Genomic DNA, 27,840 nt, shown 5'->3' with positions numbered 1-27,840 from the left:
CCAACCTACTTTCTTCACTTTCATCAGTAAATTTAGAAAGCACAGATTAGTGTAGCTATATTGAGTCTTTATTTCATTTAATGCTTGTAGCAATGCTCTGTGCTTTCAATATTAGGTTTCTAGGAAACAAATACTCATGCTATAGGATTATGAAAATGACAATTGTAGTTATCCCTATAAACACTCAAAAGTATGAGACATACAAGAATGAGACTAGGAACCAAGAGGTACACATATTTTCAATCAAGAGACAAATTCTGGGCCAAGAGGGAGGATCAGATTTTATACTGAAAGATTTGTTAACAGACTAAATGTAGGAAGCGAGAGAAAAGGTGAGAGTAATAATAGCAGCAGCAACTGTAATAACAACAGTAACAACAACTAGAGATTACTGAAAGCTTCCTATTGTCGAGCATCACACGAAGTACAATATCTGCATTACCTTGTTTCTTCTCTACAACATCATGGAGGCAAATGTTATTAGTTTTCTAATCATATTATTTCCATTTTTCTGTTAAGAAACTTGAGACACAAATCTATTAAGTAGCTTAAGTTATTAAATGACAGAGCTGCAATTTTTACCAGGGCATAGGCTCTTTCTGTACTCTACTAATTAACAGGCATTTCTATTTCATTGTTCCATTATGTACTGTCAAGTTATTACTACAGAAAAATAAATAACAATAAACACTTATCTAAGTAGTGGAACAGTTGTTCAAGGCTATTTGAGGAGGACTGTCATTGTAGAGCACTAAGACTCAGGCCTGTCAATGGAGTTTATCACTCCCATTACAGCTGTTGCTACATTTCCATAATTAGACCTTTGGAAACTCATGGTGAGACAGTATTTTTCAGGAATTGCCATGAGACTTTTGCACGGTTTTCCACTGACCAAATATATTGCACATGCAGAATATACCTCTACCTTGCAGATCCTGGCTTATCCTGCATGATGTGCTTCACTATTCACACGTTCTATGTGAATCCTTTCCAGTCCTGCTTCTTAGGCCCCCATTTGAAGACTTCCTTTTGCTACTAATCATCTCCACTTGGCTCATTCCAGAATGTCTCTAGTGCTGGCTGTAGTATCATTGGCCTCTGGAGAATGGTGTCATCTCAGTGCTCAGATGACGACACATGCAGCAATGCAGGCAGCCAGGGAGCTGGAGGAAAAGGGCAAAAGACAGGGTGCTACTCTCTTACCTGCTTTGTCAGGTCTGCAGGAGCTGCACCCTTGGGAGCACAGCAAGCTAACCAACCAGTCATGAGGGAGGAAGTGGTTTCTGTTGCAGCTCTAATGAAACTTCAGAGTGATGAATAGCATCAACATTTCTTATTGATGCGGTGTCTTCACTCATCTATAACCATATTGGCTTTTCCATGTTGTGAGTCTAATAGAGGATTTGGTGTAAGCATTGCATGGCCAAGTAATTAAATTAATCTTAGCCTCCTCATTAAGGCTAGTGAGGTTTGTCATACCTGGAGTTTTCACTAATTGCAGAGGAGTCTCCCAAAATGCATTGTCCTTTGTCTTTCTGTGAAGCTGGGTAGTAATTAACTATAAGTAGAAACTTTATGGTAATAACCCCCTGCTTTCCACAGAAACAGACTCCTCACTTGCTGAGGGCCAAGAGAGCACTGGCTTGGCTGCCAGACCCCAGAACTGCTACAGGATACACTGAACAAAGGTAAGCCTTTAAAGCCACAGTCACGTGCCTTGGCCTGGACCTTCATGCATGTCTGAAGTCACATGTGGGGGCTTAGAACTTTAAAAAATTCCCCAAGAGAAATGCTCTGCTGTGAAAAACAGAAACAATCTCTGTCTCACTAGGAATTGTTAATAATTAATTATTCATTGAAATATGCAAATTATTTTTTCTATTGATTTATAATATATATACCAATGTTCCAAATAAATGGCTTTATGTTTCTCTTTTACTTAATATTTTGAATATAGTATATAACACATTCATGTAATTCAAAATTTTAAAAATTTAGCATATAAGCTTTCCTATCTCAGTTTCTGAACTCTTCCTTACTACCTTTACTAAATACTATTTTCAATTTCTTATGTTGTTGCAGATAGTTTTAATGCACAGATAAGTAAATACTAACACATACACACATCTTTTTTAAAAAATAAATTTTATTGTGTATATTTAAGGTATGTGATAAAACATCATGGGGTACATACAGAAAATAAAATGGAGACTACAGTGAAGCAAATTAACATATCCATCATCTCACATCAATACCCATTTTTTTGTTTTTGTGGCAAAAATAACTAAAATCTACTTACGTAGCATAAATCAAAACACAGAATAGTTTTATTGCTGATCATCCTCATGCTGTGCAGTAGATATCTAGATATCTACTGTCCATCCCACGTATCTGCTTCTCAGTATCCTTTGACCCACACCTTCCCATTTCCTCTTCATCTATCACCCCTGTCCATGTTAACCACTGTTTTATTCTCTATTGTTGTGTACTTTAATTTGTTTTTCCTTAGCTTCCACATCCAAGTGAGACTGTACAATAGTTTTCTTTCTATGTCTATTTAACTGAGCATAATGTCCCCTAGGCTCACCTATGTTATGACAAATGGCATTATCTTTTTCTTTTTTAGGGCTGAATGATATCCCATTGTGTATGTATAATTGTAGAAATACAAAAGTCTACCTTCTAACAAGGGAAAATTCACAATGTCTGACTAGCAGGACAATATGACCCAAAATGAATAGAAAAGCAAGCAATAGAGAAGAACTGATAAATTACACAGATGATAAATCCAAAATAAATAAGGACATTAGAACAGTTGTTACAGCTATGTTTCTAAAAATAGAGGAAAGATTAAACATGATGTTAAAGACATGTAAAAACCACATAGAACTATAAGAGATGAAAAATACATTGTCTATAAGGGATGAAAAGTACAATGTCTGAAATGAAAAATAACATGGGATTAAGAGCAGATTAGAATTAGCAGAGGAAAAGGTTGCTGAACTCAAAGACATAGCAATTGAAACTATTTAAAATGTAACATGAAGAGAGAAAAAGTTGAAAAATATTAGAAAATGCTTCTGAAGTCAATGTTACAAGAAGTATAATAATCAAATAATTAAAACCAGTGATAAAGATAAAAATCTTAAAAGCAGTGTGAATTGGGAGACAGTGAGTCCACATCTTTAACATTCTGGAAGGGAAAAAAAAAAAAAACCTATCAGTTAGAATTCAATACCCAGCAAAAATATCTTTCAAAAGCAAAGGCTATTCAAGACTGTTTTAAGAATCAAGTTAAAAATATCTGCTTCTTAAAAAACTGAAAGAAATGAAACAAAATGGAGAAAGTATTTAGAATCCATAGAGCCATGAAAAAGTAATCTCCAGAATATATATGAATCAAGAAGCAAAATGACCAGACTTAAATAGGCACTTTATAAAAGAATTAAAATGGCTGATAAATATATTTAAAGGTACAAAAATCTTCTTAGTAGCTAGAGAACTGCAAATTGTAATCATACCATCAAACACCTATCATATTTGGTCAGAAAGGGAAAGCCCACATTTTTTTTCATTTTTTTTTATGATTTATGAAAAGAGAAAAAATATTTATTAATATTTTTCCATTTAATAAGAATAGATTCTCATTCATTAATAATCTCATGATAACAATATATAAAAATGATTGAAGTAGTCTACACAAAAAATGCCTGTAAACTGGCTTCCTTATTCATGAGCTGTTAGATGTCCTAAATTAGAACTGATGAATTAGAACATTGGATAAATCAAATTACATTAAATTTTATTAATAATGTTGGCAGTTGTAAAGCTAGGATATTGAAAGGAATATTCTTAATCTGGTAATTAAATTTGAAGGAATTTTTATAATAATTGCTTTGTATTTTTCCAGCTAATAAATTTAATGAGAAGAAAGAAGGAGATTGTGGTTTCACCGTACGAGTACATCTTATTAAAAATAACCATTGTTATGTTTGAAAGGGAGAAAATTGAAAATACAGAGTATGAACTATCTGTTGTTTGTTTCTTTTTCCCTTGTTATGCTTCTGGGAGTGCTTGGGATATAGAAAGTTGTTCACAGATGTTTGCTGGATAGAATTTTGATGTACCAAAACATTTTGGGTTATCTTTAGAAAAGACAGGAATAAACCCCAGTTCAGGTGCTAAATTCCTTGACCTTCACCTTATATCATCTGGCATATTTATCAATATCAACCTTTATAATTGATTGCCTTCAAAATTCAAAGAAATTAAAGTGTTGGGGAGTGATATTGGTCAAATTACACTGTTATATTGTATGCATATACAAATATGTAACAACAAATGCCATCATTATGTGCAACTATAATGCACCAATTTTAAAAATGAGGGGAAAAAACATAAGCTACAAGTAAAATCCACCAAGTGTATATTTAACTTTAGGTTTACCTTAAAACCCCAAATAAGTTCCATTCTACTCAGGAGGATGGAAAATCAATGCTCTAGGGTATAAGAATGATCAATATTCAGTGGAACCAATGATGAAATGCCCACTAGAAAGACAAAAATAAGGTGGCAAAATTCTTTTCTATAACTTTTCAAGTAATATGTGTATATAGTTCAAATGAAACAATCCACTCAACATTTATTGCGCACCTACTATAGGACCAATACTGTGGCACATTTTAGTCTTAGTTTGATCTTTATAGTAATAACAAAAGTGCATCTATCCTAAATTAGAAGTGTTGGATTACAACACTAAGTAAAATTAAAAATGCTAAGTTAAAAACAGCATTCATCTTAATACAGAATGGAATAAACCATGAAGGCAAATCACAACATTTTGGATTCTCCACCAATTGCTTTAGTAAGGACCAGCAATTTGACAGTCATCTAGAAGCAGAATGGACTGAATGCTCCGGCATCTGCATAAGGACTCAGTTTTGTGCTCATTGGAATTAAGCTTAGTAGTCCTCACATTTTGGGATATAAAAGATTCACAGTACCAAATTGTATTTACAAGACCATGTTTGGTCTGGATGATTTTAAGAACAATTTAAGTGCTTTTCAAGAGTAACTCTGATTACACACTATTTTTAGCTTCACTGTTCACTTTGGGCCTTACCTTACCCAAAGATGCAATTCCACCGAAAAATTGTGCCAAGGTAGGCAGCTGGATGGGATTTTAATTAAGACCAGAACCTGAGAATGGACAGTAATGGACTGGGAAAGCTGCTTGCTCCTGAATCTAGCCATATTATTTTCATCATTTCATCATTTCTGACCACTGTTACTTCTGGTGACTAAAAACTACTCTGACAGTTTTTTTACTTCCAAAGGCGCAAACCTTTTCAGAGCTAGGCTCATAATTGCTTAAGTTGGCTTCAGCTACTCTTGCAGTCTACCTTGATCATCTTAAAGGCAGAACTTGTAAGAGGGATTCACTTGATGCTTTGACTTTTGGCCTTGAAACTTACATTTTTTTTCTTTTTCCCAATCTTCTTTTCCCTAAACTTCTCCTCCCTGATCTCCTTTTCCCTAACCTCCTTCTTGATCTCCTCTCTGATCTTCTTTTCCCTGATCTTCTCATTCCCTATCTCTCCTCCCTAATCTCATTTTCTCTGAGTCAACTCTATAAAAGCCCCCTGTTCCTGTGGATAGGCAGAATCACAGCCTTTGGGACAGGAGTCCCATGTGTTTCTCCTTTGCTAGCAAAGAATAAACCTCTTTCCTTTTCTCAAGATGTTGTCTTTGCTATTGGGTTGGCATCAAGGACAAGGACCAAGCCTTTGGTTACAAGCTGAGGTCTACTTCATTTCTGTACCTTATTATGACTTGTAAGAGCTTAAAGTTTTTTTAGTGAATAGAAGAGGAATTTAATAACATTTTTCTAGAAGTTCAGATGAAATAGCAGATGTAAAATATAAAGCAGAACACTTGACACATAGTAGACACTGAAAATTGGTCTTTCCTTTCATTTCCATTTCTCCCACCCCCACCAATGCCCTCCTCACAACTGCTTTCACCTGACCCTGTCCCCTTGTGTAAGAGGCAAATTCAGAGGAATTTGCAGAGGGTGACCTCTTCCTGTAAGGAATGATGGGACTCTGATGTGAAATGCACGTTTTAAGAGAAATAGACTCATCAATGAGGACTTTTTATTAGTGATGACCTCATTTCCTTGGAACACTTGTAATAAATTAGCTTATTCATTAATTATGTGATAATTGCTTTTTGTTATAGTCTGAAACTCAATAAACACTATTGAAAACTGCTAATTACAATTATAACAATAATAGACATTGAGATCAACCATGAATGTTATGGAGCCTACTCAATAACAAGCGAGAAAAAAATGTTAAAGTGCAAATTCAGTTCTAGGAGAAGTTAACTTATTAAAATCATTTAAATATAAATGCATGGCCAATTTGAACAGCAAAGACTATTTTGACCACCAGAGGGAGCTCACACTTTTAAAAACCCCAAGTTTTCACAACAGCTACTCCAAGTTTTTAAATCAGTAATGATGTTGTCCTGAGTTGGTTTTGGAGGCTTCTTATACTACCAACATGCCAAAGGGATGAGTAAGTGGCAAAAAAATTGTTAATCGATGTAAATATATTCGAAGTGGCTACAAATGTTTTAAAAGATGATTTTGGATCATATATTGTGAAATTATGAATTTAATTTAGTTTTTATTTTTTGCCCCAAACATAGTATTTTTAAGATACTTTTAAAAGCCATGTTTCCCCCAAAAGTGATAGCTGTGGAGTTAACTTATTTTGTTTTCAAGGAATATGGGAGTCTGGTGTCATAATTTCATCACCATATGCATATAAAGTGAATAAGCTCAATGCCACTGCCACAGCCTGATTTATAGGTTCATTGCTCTTTCCCTGGATGGTCATGATAATTTCTTCATTGGTTTCTTCACCCTCCTTGACAACGCCTGTGTAGTGTCTCCCCAAATGCAGTTAACTTTATTAATCACTTTCAGACTAATTTGGGAGTGCCGGGATTCAACCAGGGACTCACACATGCTAAGCACACTGAGCTGTGCCCCTAGCCTCCAGACTAATTTTCATAAAACATGTTTTTGATCACATTACTTTTCTGCTCAAGAAAATAAATCAACAAACTAACACTTGGCATTAAGATCCAACTTAATACTCCCCTCTCTTCAGGCCAACCAGCTCCAGGCTGGAATAACCCTCTCTCCCTGTCTTTCTGAGTTCCCATGGCACTTCTGTTCTTATCTCCTTACTCCTTTATGATGTAATTGCTTGTGAACATGTTTTAGACCACCTCCAAAATCAGCTTCCTTAAAGTCACAAGTCCTTGCTCAGAAACCAGTGGGCAAGCTTGTCTTAGCAGGTAGCTGATGGTGAAGGCCAGCTCAAGAGACTCCAACTTCGGAGACATTCTGAGGTGGAACTGATGAAACTAGAAGTTCTAGCAGCATAAAAAAGCCACTCAGAACTTACTGACTCCCATTAACAGTTTATTATTACTCAAGAGTCTGAGGGTTGACCAGACTCATGTAATTCTTACTTGGAGGCTCAAATGCAATTACAGTTAGGTGGTAGCTAGGCTGTTCATCTGAATGCTCCACCAGGCGGAAGGTCCAAGATGGTTTCTTCTACATGTCTGGCCACCTGACCCAGGATGGCTGAAACCTTTGAGCACGGGCCAGGTATTTTACTCTCAATCTATGGCCCCTTATGGCTAGCTCGGGCTAACTCAAAGCATGGTCATCTCAGATTGGACTTCTTACATATGGTCTGGCTTTCCCTGGAACAAGCATTTCAAAAATCCAGGTGGCATTGTCCAGACTTCTTATGCCCTGACCTTGGGAATCACACAGCATTACTTCCTCTATATACCGCCAGCCCAGATCCAATGTGGGAAGGGATCTGGAAATACTGGAAACCATAATTCCCCATTAGGCCATCTTTGAAGCCTACCTACCTTACCTGCTGACATTTTCTTTTTTTTTTTTCCTGCTGACATTTTCCATGAGGAAAATATCTTTATTTGAAATGTGGAAGGCAGAAGCCAAAAGTAGGCCATCCAGAAGTGTTGGAAAAGATCAGGGTGACAGAAACTTTTTTTTTTTTTTTGTACCAGGGATTGAACCCAGGGGTGTTTAACCACAGAGCCACATCACCAGCCCTTTTTATTTTTTATTTTGACACAGGGCCTCACTAAGTTGCTGAGCTGGCCTTAAACCTATGATCCTCCTGCTTTAGCCTCTCTATTTGCTGGGATTACAGGTATGTGCCACTGTGTATGGCTAGAAACTTAACACAAAAGGTATGGTTAGTCACTTGTTTAATATAAATGTGGACATTCTTTTATACTCTTCTCATGGAGGGGTAGGATCTATGTTCTTTCCCCTTGAAACTGGACAGAACTTTCTGTTTTGTCTAACAGAGTATAGCAGAATTGATGCTATGCAAATTCCAAAACAAAATCCAAACAGGTGATGCATTTTCAAACTTTAGCATCTGGGAAATCTGACTTCCTTGAGACTACCATGCTATGAGGAAGCCCACACAGCCTGTTCAGGAGACTATATAAAGAGATTTTGAGACCAGATGAAGAAAGAAGGACACCTGTGAAGACTTTCCCAGGATCCTGACCCACAGAAACTGTGACATAGAAAAATGTGTGTATTCAGGTGACTTTACACGTAGCAATAAATAACTGAAACAAATGGATTGAGAAAACTTTGCATTGAATGACAACATGATCTGCCTGCCTGTTCATCTTTGAGCCTTTGTTTCTAACAAGGTAAAAACTTCCATTATAGAGCTCTCATTACCCATCTGTTCCCTTCCAGAGATACTTGCTGAGGCCTGCCTGACAAAGCCTGCAACCTTTGGTTCTGCTGCTGCACCTGCAGATGCATGTGATGACTGCTATGGGTCCACCTCACTTCTACCACATCTGAGCCAGTTTCCAAGCAGGAAACTTGCTGGGAGTTGAGATTTAGATACTACCCCCTGGTACTCCCTGACCAATTTTAGATATCTCTTCTAAGGAAGAAAGACTATTGTAACTCCTAGAAGCCAAGTAGATAGAGTCTTCCAAAACACTGTGGCCATTTTCCTCAGCTCATGATGACTTGCCAGGGCCAGGGCCAGCCTGCTGTCCCCACAACCCACTCATCCAAGCATAATTTCTCAGCCTTCCATCAGTAGGTCTCCATTCATCTCATTCTATCCACACTGAAGCAAATTAAAGCCATTTTCTTTTTACCTCTATTTATAAGGAGTCTGACTCATAGTCGGGTAGGGAAGGGGAGCAAGGGAGCAACAGACAACTCTAGGTAAGGTAGAGGGGTGGGGGTTATGGGGTTAGAAATGATGGTGGAATGTGATGGACATTATTATCCAAAGTACATGTATAGAGACATGAATTGATGTGAATATACTATGTATACAACCAGAGATATGAAAAATTGTGCTCTATATGTGTAATAAGAATTGTAATGCATTCCGCTGTCCATATATAAATAAAAAAATAATACTACTAATAATAAAAGACCAAGGGAAGGGAAGACAAAGGAAAGAAGGTAAGGGTCAGGAGACAAGACACTGGCATGTGCAATGAGACCAGGAGCTCTGGATGTGATCCGATGAGGTAATGTGAATGTGGTCATCCCCTGTAAAGGAATGGGTGAAGGGACAGAAATATTGAATATACCCTGTTATTCATTTATCATCATCATTTGGATTTGATATGGGATGGGGACTGGGAATTCTTGGTCTATTTGCTCTAGAAAGATGTTTAGATTTTCTCCCATGGTTTTCAGCAGGTAGAAGGAGTCAACTGGGGGCACTAGAGAACCAGCTCTATGTATCCCTAATGGTCCTTCTTGGATGAAATTGAAGGCTGTATTAAGATTTAGGGTGAGCAGGTAGGATGGAGAAATAACTTCAGATACTTTTTTTTTTAAATATGTTTTTAGTTGTAGATGGATACAATACCTTTATTTTATTTATTTATTTTTATGTGGTGCTGGGGATCGAACCCAATGCTTCACACATGCTAGACAAGTGCTCCACCACTGAGTCACAACCCGGGCCCAGATAGGTCTTTTTCACCCCTGTCTTAGGCTGAGTATGGAGTGACTGGTTTCTTTAGCTTTTGATGCTTTTTTTTTTTTTTTAACTCACTTAAAGGTTAAAGACTTGAAATGAGTCCTGTAACAGAAAAGCCTGGGAGGAAATAGTGTTGGCATGGTGGGGTGAAGCCAAGATTGGAGGGACGCCAGTGCCCAGGCCCGCATGGATTCCTTTTGTCCTTCTCCCTGGCTAAATATTGTCTCTGAAGCACAGTAGAACATTCTTAAGGGAAAATAATGTCCGCTGACCTCATTCCAAGAAAATCAGTAACAACATCCAGTCGTCTTTAAGAGGAAAGACGCTGACACTGGGAAGAGACACTACATTTAGAGAAAGTGCCAGAGCTAAAAGTCACTTTCAGACTCCCCAGTGGGATCTGGGGGCCTTCAATAAACAAAGGCTCTGGTAGGAAGGAAAACGGGGAATCAGCAGAGGGCTGGTAGATTGCAGCAGAGCAGGGACAGTCGCGAGATGAAGACCTGGGCCCAGGGACCCCTGGTTCTCTTCTCCAACAACCCTTGGTCCCTTTTTTATGAAGCAAGGTTTCAGAGGCCACTCTCTGGCCTGGGTGACTTGGGTACCTCTGGAACTTTCCAGGTAGCCGCGAAGGCAGGTTTTGCACTTGTATCTGGGGGAAAATCGGAGGTGCTGAAAGCAGTGGAGATGAAGGGTACCAGAGACCGTCTTGCCAAGTCCTTTCCCAGGCTTTCTGACTCTCTAAGAATGAGGAGAATGCCTTGTTCTGTTTCCTGCCATCAGTGGAGCCCTGGCTCGGGAGGAGGGAGAGTGCGCATTCTGAGAAAACAAACGCACAGGAGAGAAGGACCAGAAGGAGGAAGTGCCAGCTAGGAAACCCCAGTCCTTCAGGGATCCGCTGCACAGTTCACGAGCGAACTGCTTCTCGCAGGAAGTAAGTGAAGCACAAACAGGATCTGAGCGAGGTTGCTTGTTTGGGAATCCAGGAGGCCAGGGCGGGGCAGCGGTGCTCGGGTGCTGCGGCGTCAGCGCCCCCCAGCGCCTCCCAGCGCCCCCGCCGCTGTGCAAAGCCCGGCTGAGCCCCAGCCCTGGGGCGGCTCAGCCCTCATGGAATTTATATCAGCGGAATTTCTGATCCCAATGTCAGTTACCTTCCTTGGGAGCTGCCTAGCGGGTGTGATTTCCTACGGGAACTTATGTGATATGTGTAGAATATTTTTGCTCAGTTTTAAACGTGATCTGTTGGTTTCCTATTTTATGAAAATGCCATTGCCTGAATTGATTATGCTTCAGTGTTTTTTCGACTAACTTCTCCAGTATGTGAAATGTAATAACCAGCCTGAGCCTGCTGGCTGAAGGCTCATCCTTCCATTTTAGCTGAACAGTGGATAACCAGAACTTTCTTATGTATGGTTTTAAGATGGTTTTAGGCGTTAAGATGTGAAGAAATACCCACGGGGTTTTATCACTTGGTATTCAGTACCAGTAGATTACTGAATTTAGGTATTAAAAAGAAAGAAGAAAAATAACATAGGTTAAGACGTCAAAAAAGGCATCTCGCTCCCAGTTTTAAAAAATGGGGACTTGTGCCTGGTGCAGTGGCACCTGCCTGTAATTCTAGCAACTGGGGAGGCTGAGGCAGGAGGATCATAAGCTTGAGATCAGCCTTAGAAATTTAGCAAAGCCCTAAGCAACTTGGACGCTGTCTCAAAACAAAAAATAAAAAGGGCTGGGGATGTAACTCAGTGGTAAAGCGCCCTTGGGTTCAATTCCTAATGCCCCCCCCACACACACACACACACAAAGAGGACTTCTTTCTTAGGTAACACTTCCCACTGTTCCACAAAAGTTGGTGCCTTTCATTTGACTTAACTCATCCCATTTCTATTTTCCAGATCTCCAGTGTAAACAGAATTCATCAACTAAAAAAAATGAGGGGAAAAATCAAACACACTGATTAAAAACAAACAAAATTTTAAAAATTAAAATAAAACCCTTCTTCTAAAGACTTTTTGAGTGGCTTCAGCTTGTGCTCACCAGATAGCTACTACCTTCTCTGGCTTTCTTTGCTCTAGTACTCTGATAAGCTACATTGCTCTCTTGTGTGCCCCTAGAAGGGGGGATGGGAACACCTTTATACAACAATGGGGTTGGGGTCAAGGAGCAAAGGGAATGGCAGCTTTCCAAGTTCAACATGGGCAAGTTTTTATCCCAAGGAATTTACAGACTGCTTCCGCAGCACAATGATACTACAAGATACAGCACAATGATTTCTTTGCATGCTTCCTGCACATTCCACAGAGAGGGCCTGGATTTGGGATGACCTGTTTTGACATTTTCCTTACACTTTTTTTTTGTTCTTGTTTGATAATCTAACTTGAACTTCTTTTTTGGAAACAATCACCTGGCAAGGATTAATCTTAGATAGCACTGGGGAGTCACTAGACACAGCTGGGTTCTTACATGGGTAGAATTGTCTCTTTTAAATGGAGTGCCCTGCAATGATTGGTGGGAATTCAGCTGACTGTGGAACAATCCTTTTTGCACAGCTGTTGGTCAAGGCAGTGCTTCATCAAAGTGATAGAAGCTGCAATAGAAATTTATGACAATTGAAGATCACTTAACAAAATGTGTCAAATGACTTTATTTCCCTCCTTTATCCCATCTACTCTGGAAGCCGAGGCATGAGGATTATAAGTTCGAGTGAAGCCTGGGCAATTTAATGAGACCCTTTCTCAAAATAAAAAATAGAAAGGGATGGGGATGTAGCTCACTATTGAGTAATTGCTTACCATGTGTGAGGCTCTCTAGTCAATCCCCATTACCTTAAAAAAAAAGCTATATTTCTATATTTGCTTTCATTGGAGACTCATAATATAGATTTAAGCTGCCCAATTTCAACCACTAGAGAGGCAAGCTGAACTAGATACTTCTAGTCCACTCAGTGGTTAATGATCTGTACTGAGAGCTTCCAGAAGACTAACTATTTGGTGCTCATCCAGCAGTGTTATGTTCTAATGTTGAAGGAAAACACAGCTACTCTTGATTTACTTAGAAACTGTGTGGTAGTATCCAGTATAGTGCATTCTAAAATAATTTAACATAAATTTCAGCTCTGCATGGTTTCTATTACACACACATAAGACATGATTCCACATGGGCATATAGCAATATTCCAGGTCTGTCTGAATGTTAGTAATAGGAATTTATTTGTATCAGGACATGTTTGGATAAGCTTCCAGAAAGTCCATTGGTATGAAGGCTCAATTAATTTTCCAGGAGAGATAATTGTTGATATATCAGGAGTCAAAGACTCATCCCTCCATTTCCTGAGCTTGAGAGAGAGGTAACGTGATTGTACCATTTGAAAATAAGAGTGTCATCAGCAACTATTCAGCTAAAGGATATTTTATTGGCTATTTTTGGTTTAGCATTCCATTTTCTAACCTACTGCAAAGTAGACTGGAAAATTAGAAAAATGTATGCCCAAGATTATTTGTTGAAGCATTATTTGTTCATCAGCAACAACTCAAATGTCCATTAATAAAGAATCCTTAATTATAATGTATCTCCAGAGTGGAGTATTATACAGCTATAAAAGAAATGAATAATATCTTAATATACCACCATGGAATATTTCTAGTATATGTTGTTAATAAATTAAATGTTAATATGAGATCACAAAAACTCAGAACAAAAAATGAAAAATATAACTGAATTATATATTGAGTTGATGGTACACTTCTTCATAAGGGAAATATTTAAAGTGTCTTTAAAATCCAAGAGTAGACTAATGATCCCAAATGGGATAAACCCTTAAAAGGAACTGCAGAAGAAACCCACAAAACAGAAACAAAACAAAACAAACTTCAAATGTTTTCAGTAATTATATTGTTGAAAGTTTGCTATTATTATTCTGAGGATATTTCATGTTTCATGGGATAAAACAAGTGAACTATTACGTAGGCATTGTTGGGAACTAGGATTTGGGGTTGTAAAACAGATGTAGACATAAGTAAGATTTTTAAAAAGTGCTGTACTCTTGAATTAGAATTTGAATCAGAAACTTTACTATAAATGTGATATTTTATCTATGTCTCTATTTGTCCATTCTTTCTTCCTTCCTCCCTTTCTTCTTTCTTTCCTTCCTTCCTTCCATGCATCCATGCATCCATCCAATCACCCATCTTTAATCTAGCATTTTCCCCTGAAGGAACCTAGAAACAGTGAGCAAACTTTTAGCAACGAGAATCCCTAACACAGAGATGATGATCTCCTAAGATCCAGGGCTTATTAGAGAGATGCCTGACTTCAGGTCTGAGTGCAAAAATTTTCAAGAGGAACTTTCAATATGTGGTCCTCCCTGAAAACAAGAATATTATTAAAGACCACTGTGGTTGGATCAGGAGTTAGGAACACACTTGAAAGTGCTTCCATTTGAATACCAATGAAAAATAAAACTATAATGAGTTGAAGTACACCAATTATATTTTAATTTTTAAGTTTACAAAGAGTTTATGAAAAAAACAAGTTCCCTGGAAAGTGATGTCAGTGTGGCATTGACAAATCTCATGGACAGGTCAAAGGCAACAGTATGACAACAGCAATTTTACCATAAAGCAGCAGAGCAGAGGTCAGAAATTAATATTGGCATAGTAGCAGCAGCAATAGCAAGAATCAGGAGGCATCATGGAGATGCTGGGACCTGGCTAGTGGGCCAGGTCATGAGAAAGATAAAGGTTGACCTAGGCCAGGAATGACTGATAGGGACAGCAATCCACAGATAGCTTCCACCTTTCCATTCACCTCCCAGTGGTCTCCTTCCCCCGCACCCCCTTTCAGTAATTGAGGAATGAATCTAGGGATGCTCTTTCACTGAGCTATATCCCCACCCCTTTTTAAATTTTTTATTTTGAGACAGGGTCTTGCTAAGTTGCCCAGGATGGCCTTGAACTTTCGATTCTCTGCCTCAGCCTCCTGAGTGGCTGGGATTACAGTTGTGCCTGGCAGGTTGTCTCCTTCTCGATGCTATGATATAGACAATTTTAAGTGTTTAACATTAGGGAAATTAAGTCTGTTACCCTGAGAATCTCATATTCTTGTAGAAAAACATAAAGAGCTTTATTATGAAAATCAATCAATTTTATTAGAAGCCAAAACGTTTTTCTGCATTTCTTTCAAGTAGAAAATCTGTCTGAAAACTAAGATCCTCTGTAGCCATCTCACAGGGATTCGTATCTGCAAAGGGGTTTTCCCTGCAGTGTAAACACTCCACAGTCCACCAATATGTCTTCTTCACTACTGCTCTCCAAAAGCTAAATAAGTGACTCAGCTCAGTTTGGCTTTAAATTGTCTGTAGATACTATCAGGTACTTCTGCAGGGGTTATGTCTGAGTAGTGACTGGGGCTCAGCCTGCTTTGCTTGTGAGGTCTGATATATTTCCTGACTGAGGTACTATGATTGGATTTATATATTTTTATGACCGCAGGCTTATTTCCTGGTTTCTCAGATTTAAAGAAACTATTTAAATACACTTCCTTATTCTCTTTTGATTGAATCTATGGTGGTAATAAAAAAATAAAGAAAAGCTGTGCAGAGAGGCAACAATGACTCTAACTTCTAGTCAATTTGGATGACAACCAAGGCCTAAAGTGCAAGAAAATGAAAATATTCCTTGCGTTAAAAACTCTAGCAAGTGTAACCAAACCCTGCAGTATCCACGATGTTCCATATGTTGGAGAGAGAAGTGATCCATGGAGTTTTAAGCCTAGAGACCTAGAAGCTGGAAGAAGCAGTTTCATAGAATATCCTCTTACCTATCTGGTCTCATGCACAAATTTAAAATCTCCAGGTCCCACATTTACGGAGTCAATCACTGTGGATCAAAAATATTTGAAAAGAAAAGTTATGACATTGAATATGTACACTCTTTTGTTTTCCTTGTGATTGTCACCCCCCAAAAAAAGTCCAGTATAACAACTATTTACATGGCATTTGCATGGCATTTAAAGCATCTCTAGCAATCTAGAGATGGTAATAACTATATGGGAGTGGGAAAAAGAAAGAGGGAAGGAAGGAAGGAAATGGGAAAAGAATGAAAGAAAATGTGTGTAGGTTATATACAAATATTATGCCATTTTATATAAGGGACTTGAACATTCGATGATTTTGATATATGCAAGGTTTTCCTAGAACCAATTTCTTGTGGATAATGAAAAATGTCTATACTGATAAATCTGAAACCTCTCCTGTTCTTCCTCTCTCTCTCTCTCTCTTTCTGGTACTGGGGAATGGAATCCAAGGATGCTCTACCACTGAGCTACAGCCCTTTTTATTTTTTATTTTGAGACAGTCTCATTAAGTTGCCCAAGTTAGCCTTAGACTTGTAATCCTGTAATCCTGCTGCCTCAAACTCCCCAGTAGCTGCAATTACAGGCTTGCACCACCATAAGCAGTGACATACCATTTCTCCCCTTGCAATAACCTTTGGCAATACACCCTTCCACCCAAATGAAATTAAGCTCTTCTACAGCTGATCTCACTTCAGACCAAAACTGAAGGGAGTTGAACATTGGCTAAAGGAAAGTGTATAAACTTTTTAGCTTATATAGCAAAATATAACACCCAAAAGAACAGATGTTTTTGTTATCTGCTATAAATAGTCAATTTGACCACTATTTGGTGGTATGTTTATTATTATAATAGCATCTGAGTCTTAAAACAAGGTTCTGAAATATCATTCTGGCTTACATGTTTGATTCTGTGAAAGGTGTTTGGGAACTGAAATTCTGGCTCATTTCCCCTACTAAACTTGCATGGGTATATATGGTTTTCTGAAATTGAGCAGGACAAATTCCTGATGACTGCACCTGGGCATATTTATGAAAGGGCTCAGGAGGTTGCTTAGGTGGTTGTACCCCAAGAAAGCTTTATAAGATAGATGCTTTATGAGAAATGTTTGAAGAAGGAAAGGGACAGACAGGAGAGGACAGATCAGGGAAAAGTTTAGAGGGGAAGAGAAGGACTGGAATTGTCAGAATCGGGTTAAGTGATGTGGTAGGAAGTAGAATTTACTGGCTAGAACGGAGACATTCATTCTGTGTAGTTAAGCAAAGGGATGCTATGGAAGTGGCAGTTGGTAACTGGCCTTAAACCTGTGATTAGGACCTCTAATTTAAAGCAGTAGAACACTGCCAAATTGAATCTATTGAATGACTGAGTGGAAACTAATGGTGAATTTCTGAGTGTGGATACATATTTCTATGTAGGAAAATGGGGGTCATTAAAAAAGACACGAGAAAGCCCCTTGGTCTCTATATGTGAACCTGGTGGAAAGGAGTCTAGATAAGGTGGAGGAATCCGTCCCAAAGAGACAGGAGTTGAGTCTAAACAGTAGAAAGAGATGGGCACCAGTGGCTTGGGAGGCTGAAGCAGGAGGATTGTGAGTTCAAAACCAACCTCAGCAATTTAGCAAGGCCCTAAGCAATTCAGAGTAAGTACCCTGTCTCTAAATAAAATACATTTTAAAAAGGTCTGGGGATGTGGCTCAGTAGTTATGTGCCTCTGGGTTCAATCCCCAGTACCAAAAAATAAACAACAACAACAACAACAACAACAACAAAACCACTAGTAAGAGAAGTATTTAAAGAGTTGAATGCCAGGAAAGGAGTACTGTGAAGAGCAACTCTAGGGTTATATATGAGGTGAAAGAAAGATCTTGGTTGAAGGGAAAGAGGGAAGTATCACCATTGGTGACAGTGGAGAAAGTGGAAAGATTATTGCAGTGGAAAGAACCATCACTGCTTGTAGAAAGGTGGGTAGCGGCTTCTTGAAAGGTATAGTACAAAGCAGTGTGTAAGCCTTTTTCAGATGTCTAAAGATCATGTTCAAGATTGATGTGGGTTACCTGAAAGACTTTTCAGAAGGATGCTTATTTTGGTGTTCGCCCTACTGATGGCTGTTTGGCTCACAAACGTACCTTTCAGCAGCTGGTGATTTCTTCCAGAGCACCAATTTCTTGGTCTTGGGGAGGAACACTTGGGAGTTTGAAAGGAATCCATGGAGCACACCTAAAAAAAAGTAGAGGAAACTAGGAAAGCAGGCAGATAAAAGCAGAGGGAATACGCCAAGCCACGAGGCTCAGTTTTTCTTAACGAGTGATGGAGAACGGTTGATGCTTTGTCAGTCCTGGGATTGAATGACATAGTCACATGAACATGTTAGAAAAACCCAAGCAGCAGCAGTAGGGATGGCCGATGGAGGAGAGGACATCCTACAGGTGAGAACCCCTACTAGAAGGGAATATTTAAAGCAATGAGATATTCGGTTTACTAGAAAGCATTAGTCATGAAGATGCCCAAACTGAGACAAGTGAACATCATGGGCTCAGACCCCATGACCTTTAGACTTAAAGCCATGGCATCTGTGGTAAAAGGGAGAATACCAAGGATCACAAAACAGCCAGCTGGAACCCCATGAGCTGGAGGTGAACTTGAAGCCTGGAGGCTCTTCAAGAGGCCTTTTACCTAACCAAATCAGACCAACAAAGATAATGCCCTTTTGGGTTAACTCAGAATCCATTTAGTTGGACTTCAGAATCCCTCCAAGCAGCTTAGTTAGTATTTCACTGAATAATTGGGATAAAGTATGTGTATTCCACACAATGGCCACTGCCTCCTTCCATATTCCTACTCCAGAGAGAATATCCTTGCAGTGTACCCTGTCCAGGAGCACAGGAGAAGGTGAATTCTGCAGAAGGCAGTTCAGATGAGGCAAGCTGGCATGTCATAAAGATGTCACACTGCCATTCAAAGGCAACTTTTTAGGTGAAGGACATATTCATAAAACTCTGAAAGTTAGAAAAAACAAATTGTATTCTCTCTGGTTTTAGTAGTCAAAAGAATTGATTTGCTTCATGAACTGTTGCAGGGCTACACTACCAAGAAATGTGAATGTCTCATTGCAGAAACTATTTACATTTTAGTTACATTTTCTTTTCTATCAACCAATATTCAAATTAGTTTAATAAAGTAGAATAAATATTTGTAATTCCAAAAAGAGATATTCATATTGTAGGACCAAAGTTAAAGTCAGGACACTTAATTTTCCAAGGAAAAGTCGTAAAAACTCTGTTTTCATCATTAAATTAAGTCATGAGTAGTCAATGAGCTGTCACCTTGGCCAGGTTTGTAGCCTTATTCTCAGTTTTCCCATGAGTTATAGGAGGTATCTGGCTAGATGCCCTCTAGACCTTTCAAGAGCTAGACGTCTATTGACAACATTCATAAAACAAATTGCAAATCACTTCTTTAAAAGTGTGTATTTGACGTTATTGATTAAGATACTTGCATACAAATTCATTCAAATAATCCATTCTCTCTCATAAAATTAGTAACACTTTTTTATTTTATTTTATTTTTTTAATGTTCATGACTTTCTAAAAATTTGTTTTATCTTTGATCCATCAAACTTAGGACAGTTTCAGAATGCTTCTGCCTTCAAAGTTGAGACTTGAACTGCAGTGGACTCACTGTATTAAGATTGAGCTGAGTCCTTATGCATTGTATATGACTGCATATAAGACTTCCAGAATAAGACGAGCACACTGTGGCTTTCCCTAAGTTCTAAACTACTGTATGTCACAGATCAGATCATTGCTGCACAACCAGACCTGAAGAATATTTATTCTGTATTACTATGTCCTAGTTCTGTTTGCTTCAGGATATCATATAAATTAGTCAACATCATTCTCCTAGAAAGAATGAAGATACTTGAAAGAAACCTCACAGCTGACATTTTGATTAACATCAATAAATTTTTCTTTTTCCTAAGAGGCTCTCCATCAAATTGCAAGATGATTATCACCATCTTCTTGGGACAGGTCCCCAGAACAGGTTTTAGTGAAAACAAATTATAAACCTGATTCTTAGAAAAAAATTATATATATACATATGTATATGTATATATGTATATATATATAAATTATATAAATATATATATTTGATCCATCAAACTTAGGACAGTTTATATATAAATCACTGTTGCCTCCAGATTTGGTGGGAAGAAGCATTATGAATGAGTGTATAATACCAGACCAGGCAACACATTAAAGATCTCAAAAGACTAAGAGACTGTAAAAAGATTGTGAGAATGCTGAAAGAAAGGAGAGAAGAAAGAGAAAGAAGAAGGGAAAAGCAGCTAGGATAAAACCTAATACAGCAGCCACCCAATTAGAGCTGGCTGTGTTGCTAGACTGAAATTGGACTTTTCATTAAGAAACTGGAAATATGATAAATTGTCCTTCACTGAAATTTCTGAAGTAATGCATTCACTCAGCTTGCATTTACTGAGTTTTCACTATGTGCCAGGCACTATCCTAGGACTCTGGGACAAGAGAAGATTTTATGTGCTTGATTCTTCTACTTTGTCTTTCTCAAGCCTGTGCGTAATATAGGTAGAAATATAGATCTGAAGTTTGAGATATTTTGGCCTCCTAGAGAAGAAGTAAAACATGGACTAAAAGAGAGCATACACACACACACATACACACACATCCTATTTTCTTGATGTTCCTAGTCTGTATTTTTATTTTAATTGGAGGAAGTTACGGTCATTGGTTCTTCCCAGACATCTCTAGTCAGACATTATATGATTTGACTAACCTGATACTTGTCCAAAAAAATTAAAATCTTAAATATATTGTATTATTCAGCTTTCTTCCATTGTGACAAAATACCAGAGGTAATCAACTTATAAAAAGGAAATGTTTATTTTATATATATTTCAACAGTTCTGGTTGAACATGGGGTCAGTTGCTTTTGGGGCATGTGAAAAAGCCAGCATAAAAAAGGTACAACATAGTGGGAACACATGGCAGAGGAAGCTGCTCATATTAGAGGAGCAGGGAAGTAAAAGAGAGAAATAGGATGGGGCCAGATCCCAAAATCTCCTTCAAAGGCACATCCCCATTACCTAACTTCCTTCCACTAGGCCCCACCTAATAAACGTTCTACTACTTCCCACTAGCCCAATTGGCTGGGACCAAGCTTTCAACACAAGAATTTTTGTGGGATATTCAAGGTCCAAATCATAGCATTTAGATAGCAAATAAATTCACAGTAATGCTAGGAAATTTAGCCATCAATAATTTCCCTTTGCCCTTCAGGAATGAAATTTATTAAGTGTGTGTAATTGCCGCAGTCTGGCTGGGCACAAATCACAAGCCACTGAAGCAGGAACAAACTTTATTTCTGAACTCCACCAGCACACTCCACACAGGCTCCCCGGGAATTCCCCCAAACCACGCGGCTGGTCCAAGAACAACCAACTGGAAATCCCTCCTCTGGCACTTCCCCAACCAATGAGAACTCTTCAGGAATCTCTGAGAGAGCTCAACTGGAACTCAACGGGAACTCCGCGAGAACTTGCTGGCATTACCTCTCAACCACTACTTCTGGCAAAAATGCCATGCGTCAATCTGACTGGGGTATGGCTCTCAGCATGTAATTACTTTTAGAAAAAAAAAAAACTTAATTTTTAAATATGTAGATTGAGTGTGGTGAGGTAACACACACCTATAATCTCAATGATTCAGGAAGCTAAGGCAGGAGAATCACAAGTTCAAGACCAGCCTCAGCAACTTAGAGATATCCCATCTTAATAATAATAATAATAATGGGATAGAGATATGCCTTAATGATAAAGCACTCTGGGTTCAATCCTTAGTTCCACAAAATAAATAGAGTGAAATATTATAGATGAAATAATTTGATGTCTGAAATTTTGTTCAAAATAATCTCAGAGAAAATGTGTGACAGAATGGAGGAAGCAGAATTAGTGAGAAGTTGATAATTATAAAGCTAGATGATAGGTCACATGGCATTCCTGTACTGTCAACTTTATGTGTTTGAAAATATTCATGGTAGACACTCTTAAAGCTATCATGTAATATAAAGTGTATTTCATGACTTTCTTCAGTGTTTACAATTAGAATGTGAATGACAGATAAACTCAGTTTACAGAATAAGAACCTTCCCTGATGCGTGGTCCTTTCAAGGTACCTTAAACCCTCTGAATAAACAAGCTAAGGTGATTCTAAAAATCCAATTGATGGTCCTTATAGCAATATTCTGTGTGTGATAGCATTGAGGGTGGAGGCTCTTTTAGAACTAATTAAGAAAAAGAGATTATGAAAGAAACGAAAAGCCATAGCATCTCAAATGCTTAACTCATTCAGGGAGAAAATAAACAAAAGTATTTCATGAGCCAAAGTGAACATTTGGTGTCCATGAAGAAATGAAAACACACTGTGGATGGGGATGGTAGATACAGGACAAACAATACGTTTACCAAATGGAAAATTGGGACTGTGAGATGTCACATTCCATGTTTTGTAAGTGCTCTCACTTAGTGTACTCACAGACCGACCGTGTGTCTGTATGTGTGTTTAAGTATTTATGTCAAGTGATTCCAAAAACACAAAGTATATGAAGAACTGTGGCTTATGGACAGTGTCTACACAATCACACGTATCTGATCGGAAAGTTTAAATTCTAATCCATTTTGATGTCTTTAAGTATTTGAACTTCTATTTGTATGAATTGAACAAGTATTTATTGGGTGTTTACTATACTTTAGGCACTGTTTTGGGAGCTGGAAAACCAAGAAACAACAGGCCGGGAAATAACTTCAGGGAGGAACTGTGAAACCTAGGCCTGCCACCAAGGAGGACCGTGGGGAACAACAGGCCCTGTGCTGAGGCAAGCCGGAAGGGTGAACAAGCATAGCCCCCCCCCCCACCCCGCCCAGGGAGCTGATGGATAAATGCTTCTCCACACTAGGTCTCTGGGAAGGTCTTGTGGGATTAGGCATCAGTGGACAGTGGTAGCCAACTGATAACACATCTTTTTACTGACTTCTTTCCCTTTTGTCATTTACCCCATTCCCAAGACTTATATATGGTAGTTTATTTGAGGGTCTGGTTGGAGGGAGTAGGAATAAGTCTTTATTTCAGACCCTGCTTTGGAGCAATCCATGTTAAGATTTGGAAAGATGGTTCAGTGACATGGAACAGTAACGTTTGTGATTCTGTCCAAGTTTTATGTTTTACTGAACCATTGTAAGCTTATAAATTGTCACAATACAGCATTCTATCTTTTTCTTTCTTCTTTCGCATATGACTGACACATATAACTAATTTTTAAAATCTAAAATAGTATGACAGATAAAAACAAGTTGAAAATCCCTGGCATCTCTTTCTTCATATAAGTTTTTTTGATGAGTATACACAATGAAAAACTGCTTAAAATCATAGAAAGAAGATAAATTACAAAATTCCATGACTCTGTGACTCCAGAGTGTTTCCTGTTGAGAGGTTCTTCTGAGACACAGTACAAGTAGCTTTCTGAGTGTTACTTTTCAGATTTAAGAAAATATAAACACATGAAAACAATGACACAGAATAAAAATATCAAGAAAAGTTTTAAAAATTTAGAATAGAATAATGCAGCAAAAACACAAGTTTAGAAACATCTTTGAAATTCAAATTAGAATTCTTGGATTATTTAGAAGTAGCTGAAGGCAGGTGGGAAGAAATAAGCATACATGGCACTAACAAATCCCATGCAGCAATCTGTCACTTTTGGTAATGGATGGGTGTGTGTGTGTGTGTGTGTGTGTGTGTGTGTTTAAGAACACAGTGTTCAAGAAAATATATCAGGCCAACCATTTATAAACAAATCTACCTACGTTCCAAGAATTTTCTGACAAAACATCTTACATCATCTCAGAATCTCAAAGTATAAATATATGAAGGCTGACCTTAGAGATTAGCCTCCAGTGTTTCAAATTCCCTTTGCAAAGTAATGACAATGGGTGTTTGGACAGTGTTGAGAGTCCTCCCCCTGTGGCAGGATCTTCAAAACTGCAACCTTTAGCAGAGGAAACCTTACATTTGAGGGTCACTTAAAGACATTCACCCCTGATAAGACCATGAAGGGGTGAGACTGCTCAGTTTTACCTGGAAATTTTCTCACTGAAGCAGTTCCTGTTCTCCTGCCCCTGAGATTAGTGAATGTGGCCCCGAGTGATCACATAATCCCACCCACCTCGGACTTCACCACGAACCATGCTGAATCACTGGGAAGAACTTCTGAGCTCAGTTGTGGAAGGCACCCCAGGCACACAGTTCCACAGCTTACGATGAGAACCTGGGCACCTGTTTGCAGGTGAACGCATAGCACTTGTGGCTCCCTACCTAGAGTGGCTAGACTGGGACCCTTTTTCTAGCTAGTGACAAAATGCACTATATTTGCCTTTTTCCTGCTCAACCTATCATTTGCCTTTTTGCACTCTCACTTTTGTTTTCTGTGAGCTCTAACTTCAGTCCTCTCCAGTGACATACTGGTCTGGATATTGCCTTTGAATTCTTGGATAAATTAAAGCCAAATCTGGTTCTGCCACCAAATCAATATGTGACACTGGGTGCATTATGTCATTACCTAGAGAATTTACTCCTTTCTATCCTCCCTAGCCTCTAAGCAGAAGAATCCCAGGTTTCTGAAAAAAAAAAAAAAAGAGTTAGAGCTTGCATCCACCTAAAGATGGTCAGAATGACATTCATATAGAGGTTATATATTGAAAGAGGCATAGTAATAGGCCATTGTGGGACACAGATGTAAGGATACCTTATGTTTTGTACCTTTTTATTTTTTCGGCTTTTGAACCCTATGACTATATTATCCATAAATCAAACATACGATAATAAAAATAAATAAGATATACATCTATATAGAGAATTGTGCAAATCAAATCTGACTTTCTCATACATAAAATACTAGAGTAGTTTTATATAGATGTTTTGACAAATAAATTTTCACTGAAGTAAGTGGCCATAAATAAGAACTATAATGAATTATGGTATAAGGCAATAAAAACAAAAAAATACCCATCATTTTACTTCTCCTTTATTGTATTCAATGTGTAATACAAATCTCTTGAATAAAATGTTAACATTTGTAAAGTGCTTTATAGTTTATAAAATCCTTCATATGCTATGTCTAATTATAATCTTTTACCCACAGGAGTAACCGGGGCAGGCAGGATTCTTTCAGGTCCCAGATGAGGAAATGAATTCTGACTTGCCCAAGGTTACAAAGCAAGCAAGTGGCAGAATTGGAATTTGAGTCCAGTTCTCCTGGCTCCAAACCATGCCATGATGTTTCCTCTAATTTGGGGGTAGAAGTTATACATGAACTGTTTAAATTTAGCTTGAGAGACTGGAAAAAGAGAAGTAAATCTTAAATAAGCATCATATTGACAACACCACCACAATTCCAACATACTGTATTTTACACTTCGCTGGTTCCTTTCCTCTGCTCTTAGATCTCCTCTGTGTTGCCCAGGAACCTGACACCATTGCAGACTTCAAAGTAGCCATACTTGGAGTCTCTCCCTGGCTGAATAGAGTTAAGAACAGAAAGCTGGAAATACTTGGTCTGAATGAAAACCAAACTCTGAGGAACATGAAAGACTAATATTAAAACTGCAAGATAGCAAGACATACTGTGTAGCACCTTGAAAAGAAATGGTACCTCCATATTTAGGGAAATTAATAAATTTGTTTTTATATGTACAATATATTATGAAAAAATGGGATGAAAGAATTTCACTATTGCATTTTTCTTCTTCCACAAAGTAATTATTTTTTTAAAAGTAGAAACCAGAGAAAGCTAAACATTTATTTATATATTTTTAAAATATATATGTATTTTTAGTTGTTGATAGACCTTATTTTATTTATTTATTTTTATGTAGTGCTGAGAATCTAACCCAGGGCCTCACACATGCCAGGCAAGTATGCTAAGTATGCAAGTATGCTAAGCCCCAGCCCAGCTCCTTATTTATATATTTTAACGATTTCACTTTGTATTTTGTATTTGTTGGACTATAACATATTTTTAATGAGAAAGTCCTGCTTAGGACAATCTACCTGAAAGTATTAATGTGCACACACACACACACAGAGGAGGTGGTTTTGCAGAATACAGTTGTTGTTTAAGGACTTTGGTGTCAGAAGGCCTGATCGATGCTGTGATGTGATACTTACTGCTTGTGCTACTTTGGACTAGAAAGTCAACCCTTTTAGAGACTCACTTCCCACCTTACAATGAGGTGACAAATGAAATCATGTATGTAACTAAGAGTACACGACCATTCAGAGTCTATACATTTGTATTACCTTTTTAGCCACAGTATTACAGAAATGGACTAAGCATAGTTGTGACTGAGACTTTTTGGATTTTCCATAAGAAACAGGTATAAATTTTTCCTCTAAAAGATGTGTATCTCAGTATAAGATAAACAAATTAGACATTAAACAATGTTAAAAAGGAAAGAAAAAAAAAGAATACACTTCTGAAAATACTGCATTCATATGCTTCTACATTCATTTAACTGATGCTCTTCAGCATTCATTTTAGGCAGGCCCTGAATCAGGCACTGGAGATACAGCAGTGAACAAAACAGAGAAACCTGGCCCCTTGGGCTGGGGTTGTGGCTCAGTAGTAGAGCGCTTGCCTAGTATGTGTGAGGCCCTGGGTTCCATCCTTAGCACTACATAAAAATAAATAAATAAAATAAAGATATTGTGTCCAAATACAACTAAAAAAATAAAAATAAAATAATAATAATAAAAAAAGAAACCTGGCCCCCTGATCATTTTCAATATAGAGACAGACAATGACAAACAAGTGAAAATTTTGGACTGGTTCGAAATGATATTGAAAATAATGGGGGTAGTGGAGAGAGTGTTCAAGGTATCATTTGAAGTAGATCCATTTAAAAAGGCTGTGCCAAGAATTAGGTTCAATGAAAGTTGTTATAGTTTTTGAGTTGTAACACATCCTATTTGCAAGTCTTCGTGAAGAGACAAAAGAATTGGACATTATTCATGGCAAACAAGGAAGATTGGCATACACACACATAACACCACGCTTGTGCTAAGCCTGTTTCTCTGCAAAGAATTTAAGATCCTAGAATTGTCCCATGGTCTCCTATTATTAAACACTTAGTTTACATAAAATTTTATAGCACATCTGGTATTAAAGTTATAATAATGTTATGGTAAAAACTAGCCTGAACATATCAAAATAAATGGAAAAAAATATATCCAATACTTTAAAAAAGTTTTCTGTAGTGTGAAGTGTCTGTTTTGCATTTCTTTGACTTGGCAAAGCCACTTGTTCCCTTTCTAAACTTTCCTTGGAAGCAGGTGTCACATCTGGTGAAAATAGACCCCTGTATCTGGTGGTCAGAACACGGAGAAAGACACTTTATTAATTTAGAGAAAACAGAATCCTTATCTAGGCTTTTTTTTATTACATTGACTCTACTTATCTCTTTCTTTCTTTTTTCTTTTTTTAGTTGTTGATTGACCTCTATTTATTTACTTATATATGGTGCTGAAAATTGAACCCAGTGCCTCACACATGCTAGGTAATCACTCTACCAACTGAGTCACAACCCCAGCCCTCTTTCTTTTATTTCTTACTTTCTTATTTTTTTCTCCTCCTCTTCTTCCTTTTTTCTTTGCCTAAGATTCCTCCTTTTTCTCCCCCTCTTCCTTCCTTCTGTTTTTCAACTCTTTTCTCACTGCAACCTAAAGAACAGGAGACACTTTTTTTATATATTATTAATAAGGGAATATTTCAGGCTTTATGGAATGAGAATCTTCGCAAA

At 37.9% G+C, this 27,840-nt stretch overlaps 1 long non-coding RNA gene across 1 annotated transcript in view; it reads left to right on the top strand.

Annotated features, from left to right (window-relative positions):
* The first annotated feature begins 10,506 nt into the window (after positions 1–10,506).
* LOC124083325 (uncharacterized) overlaps positions 10,507–27,840 on the top strand; it is a 33,822-nt gene continuing 16,488 nt past the window's right edge. The window contains exon 1 of the long non-coding RNA XR_006848696.2: positions 10,507–11,037. This is a non-coding gene — a long non-coding RNA (uncharacterized LOC124083325). The remainder of the gene's footprint in view (positions 11,038–27,840) is intronic.

This window comes from Marmota monax, unplaced genomic scaffold, assembly GCF_021218885.2.
Source record: "Marmota monax isolate L192 unplaced genomic scaffold, Marmota_monax_Labrador192_F-V1.1 WCK01_AAM20220418_F8-fsc00276, whole genome shotgun sequence".
In the NCBI taxonomy this organism is placed as follows: Eukaryota; Metazoa; Chordata; class Mammalia; order Rodentia; family Sciuridae; genus Marmota; species Marmota monax.
This window is presented reverse-complemented; position numbering and strand designations above follow the sequence as displayed.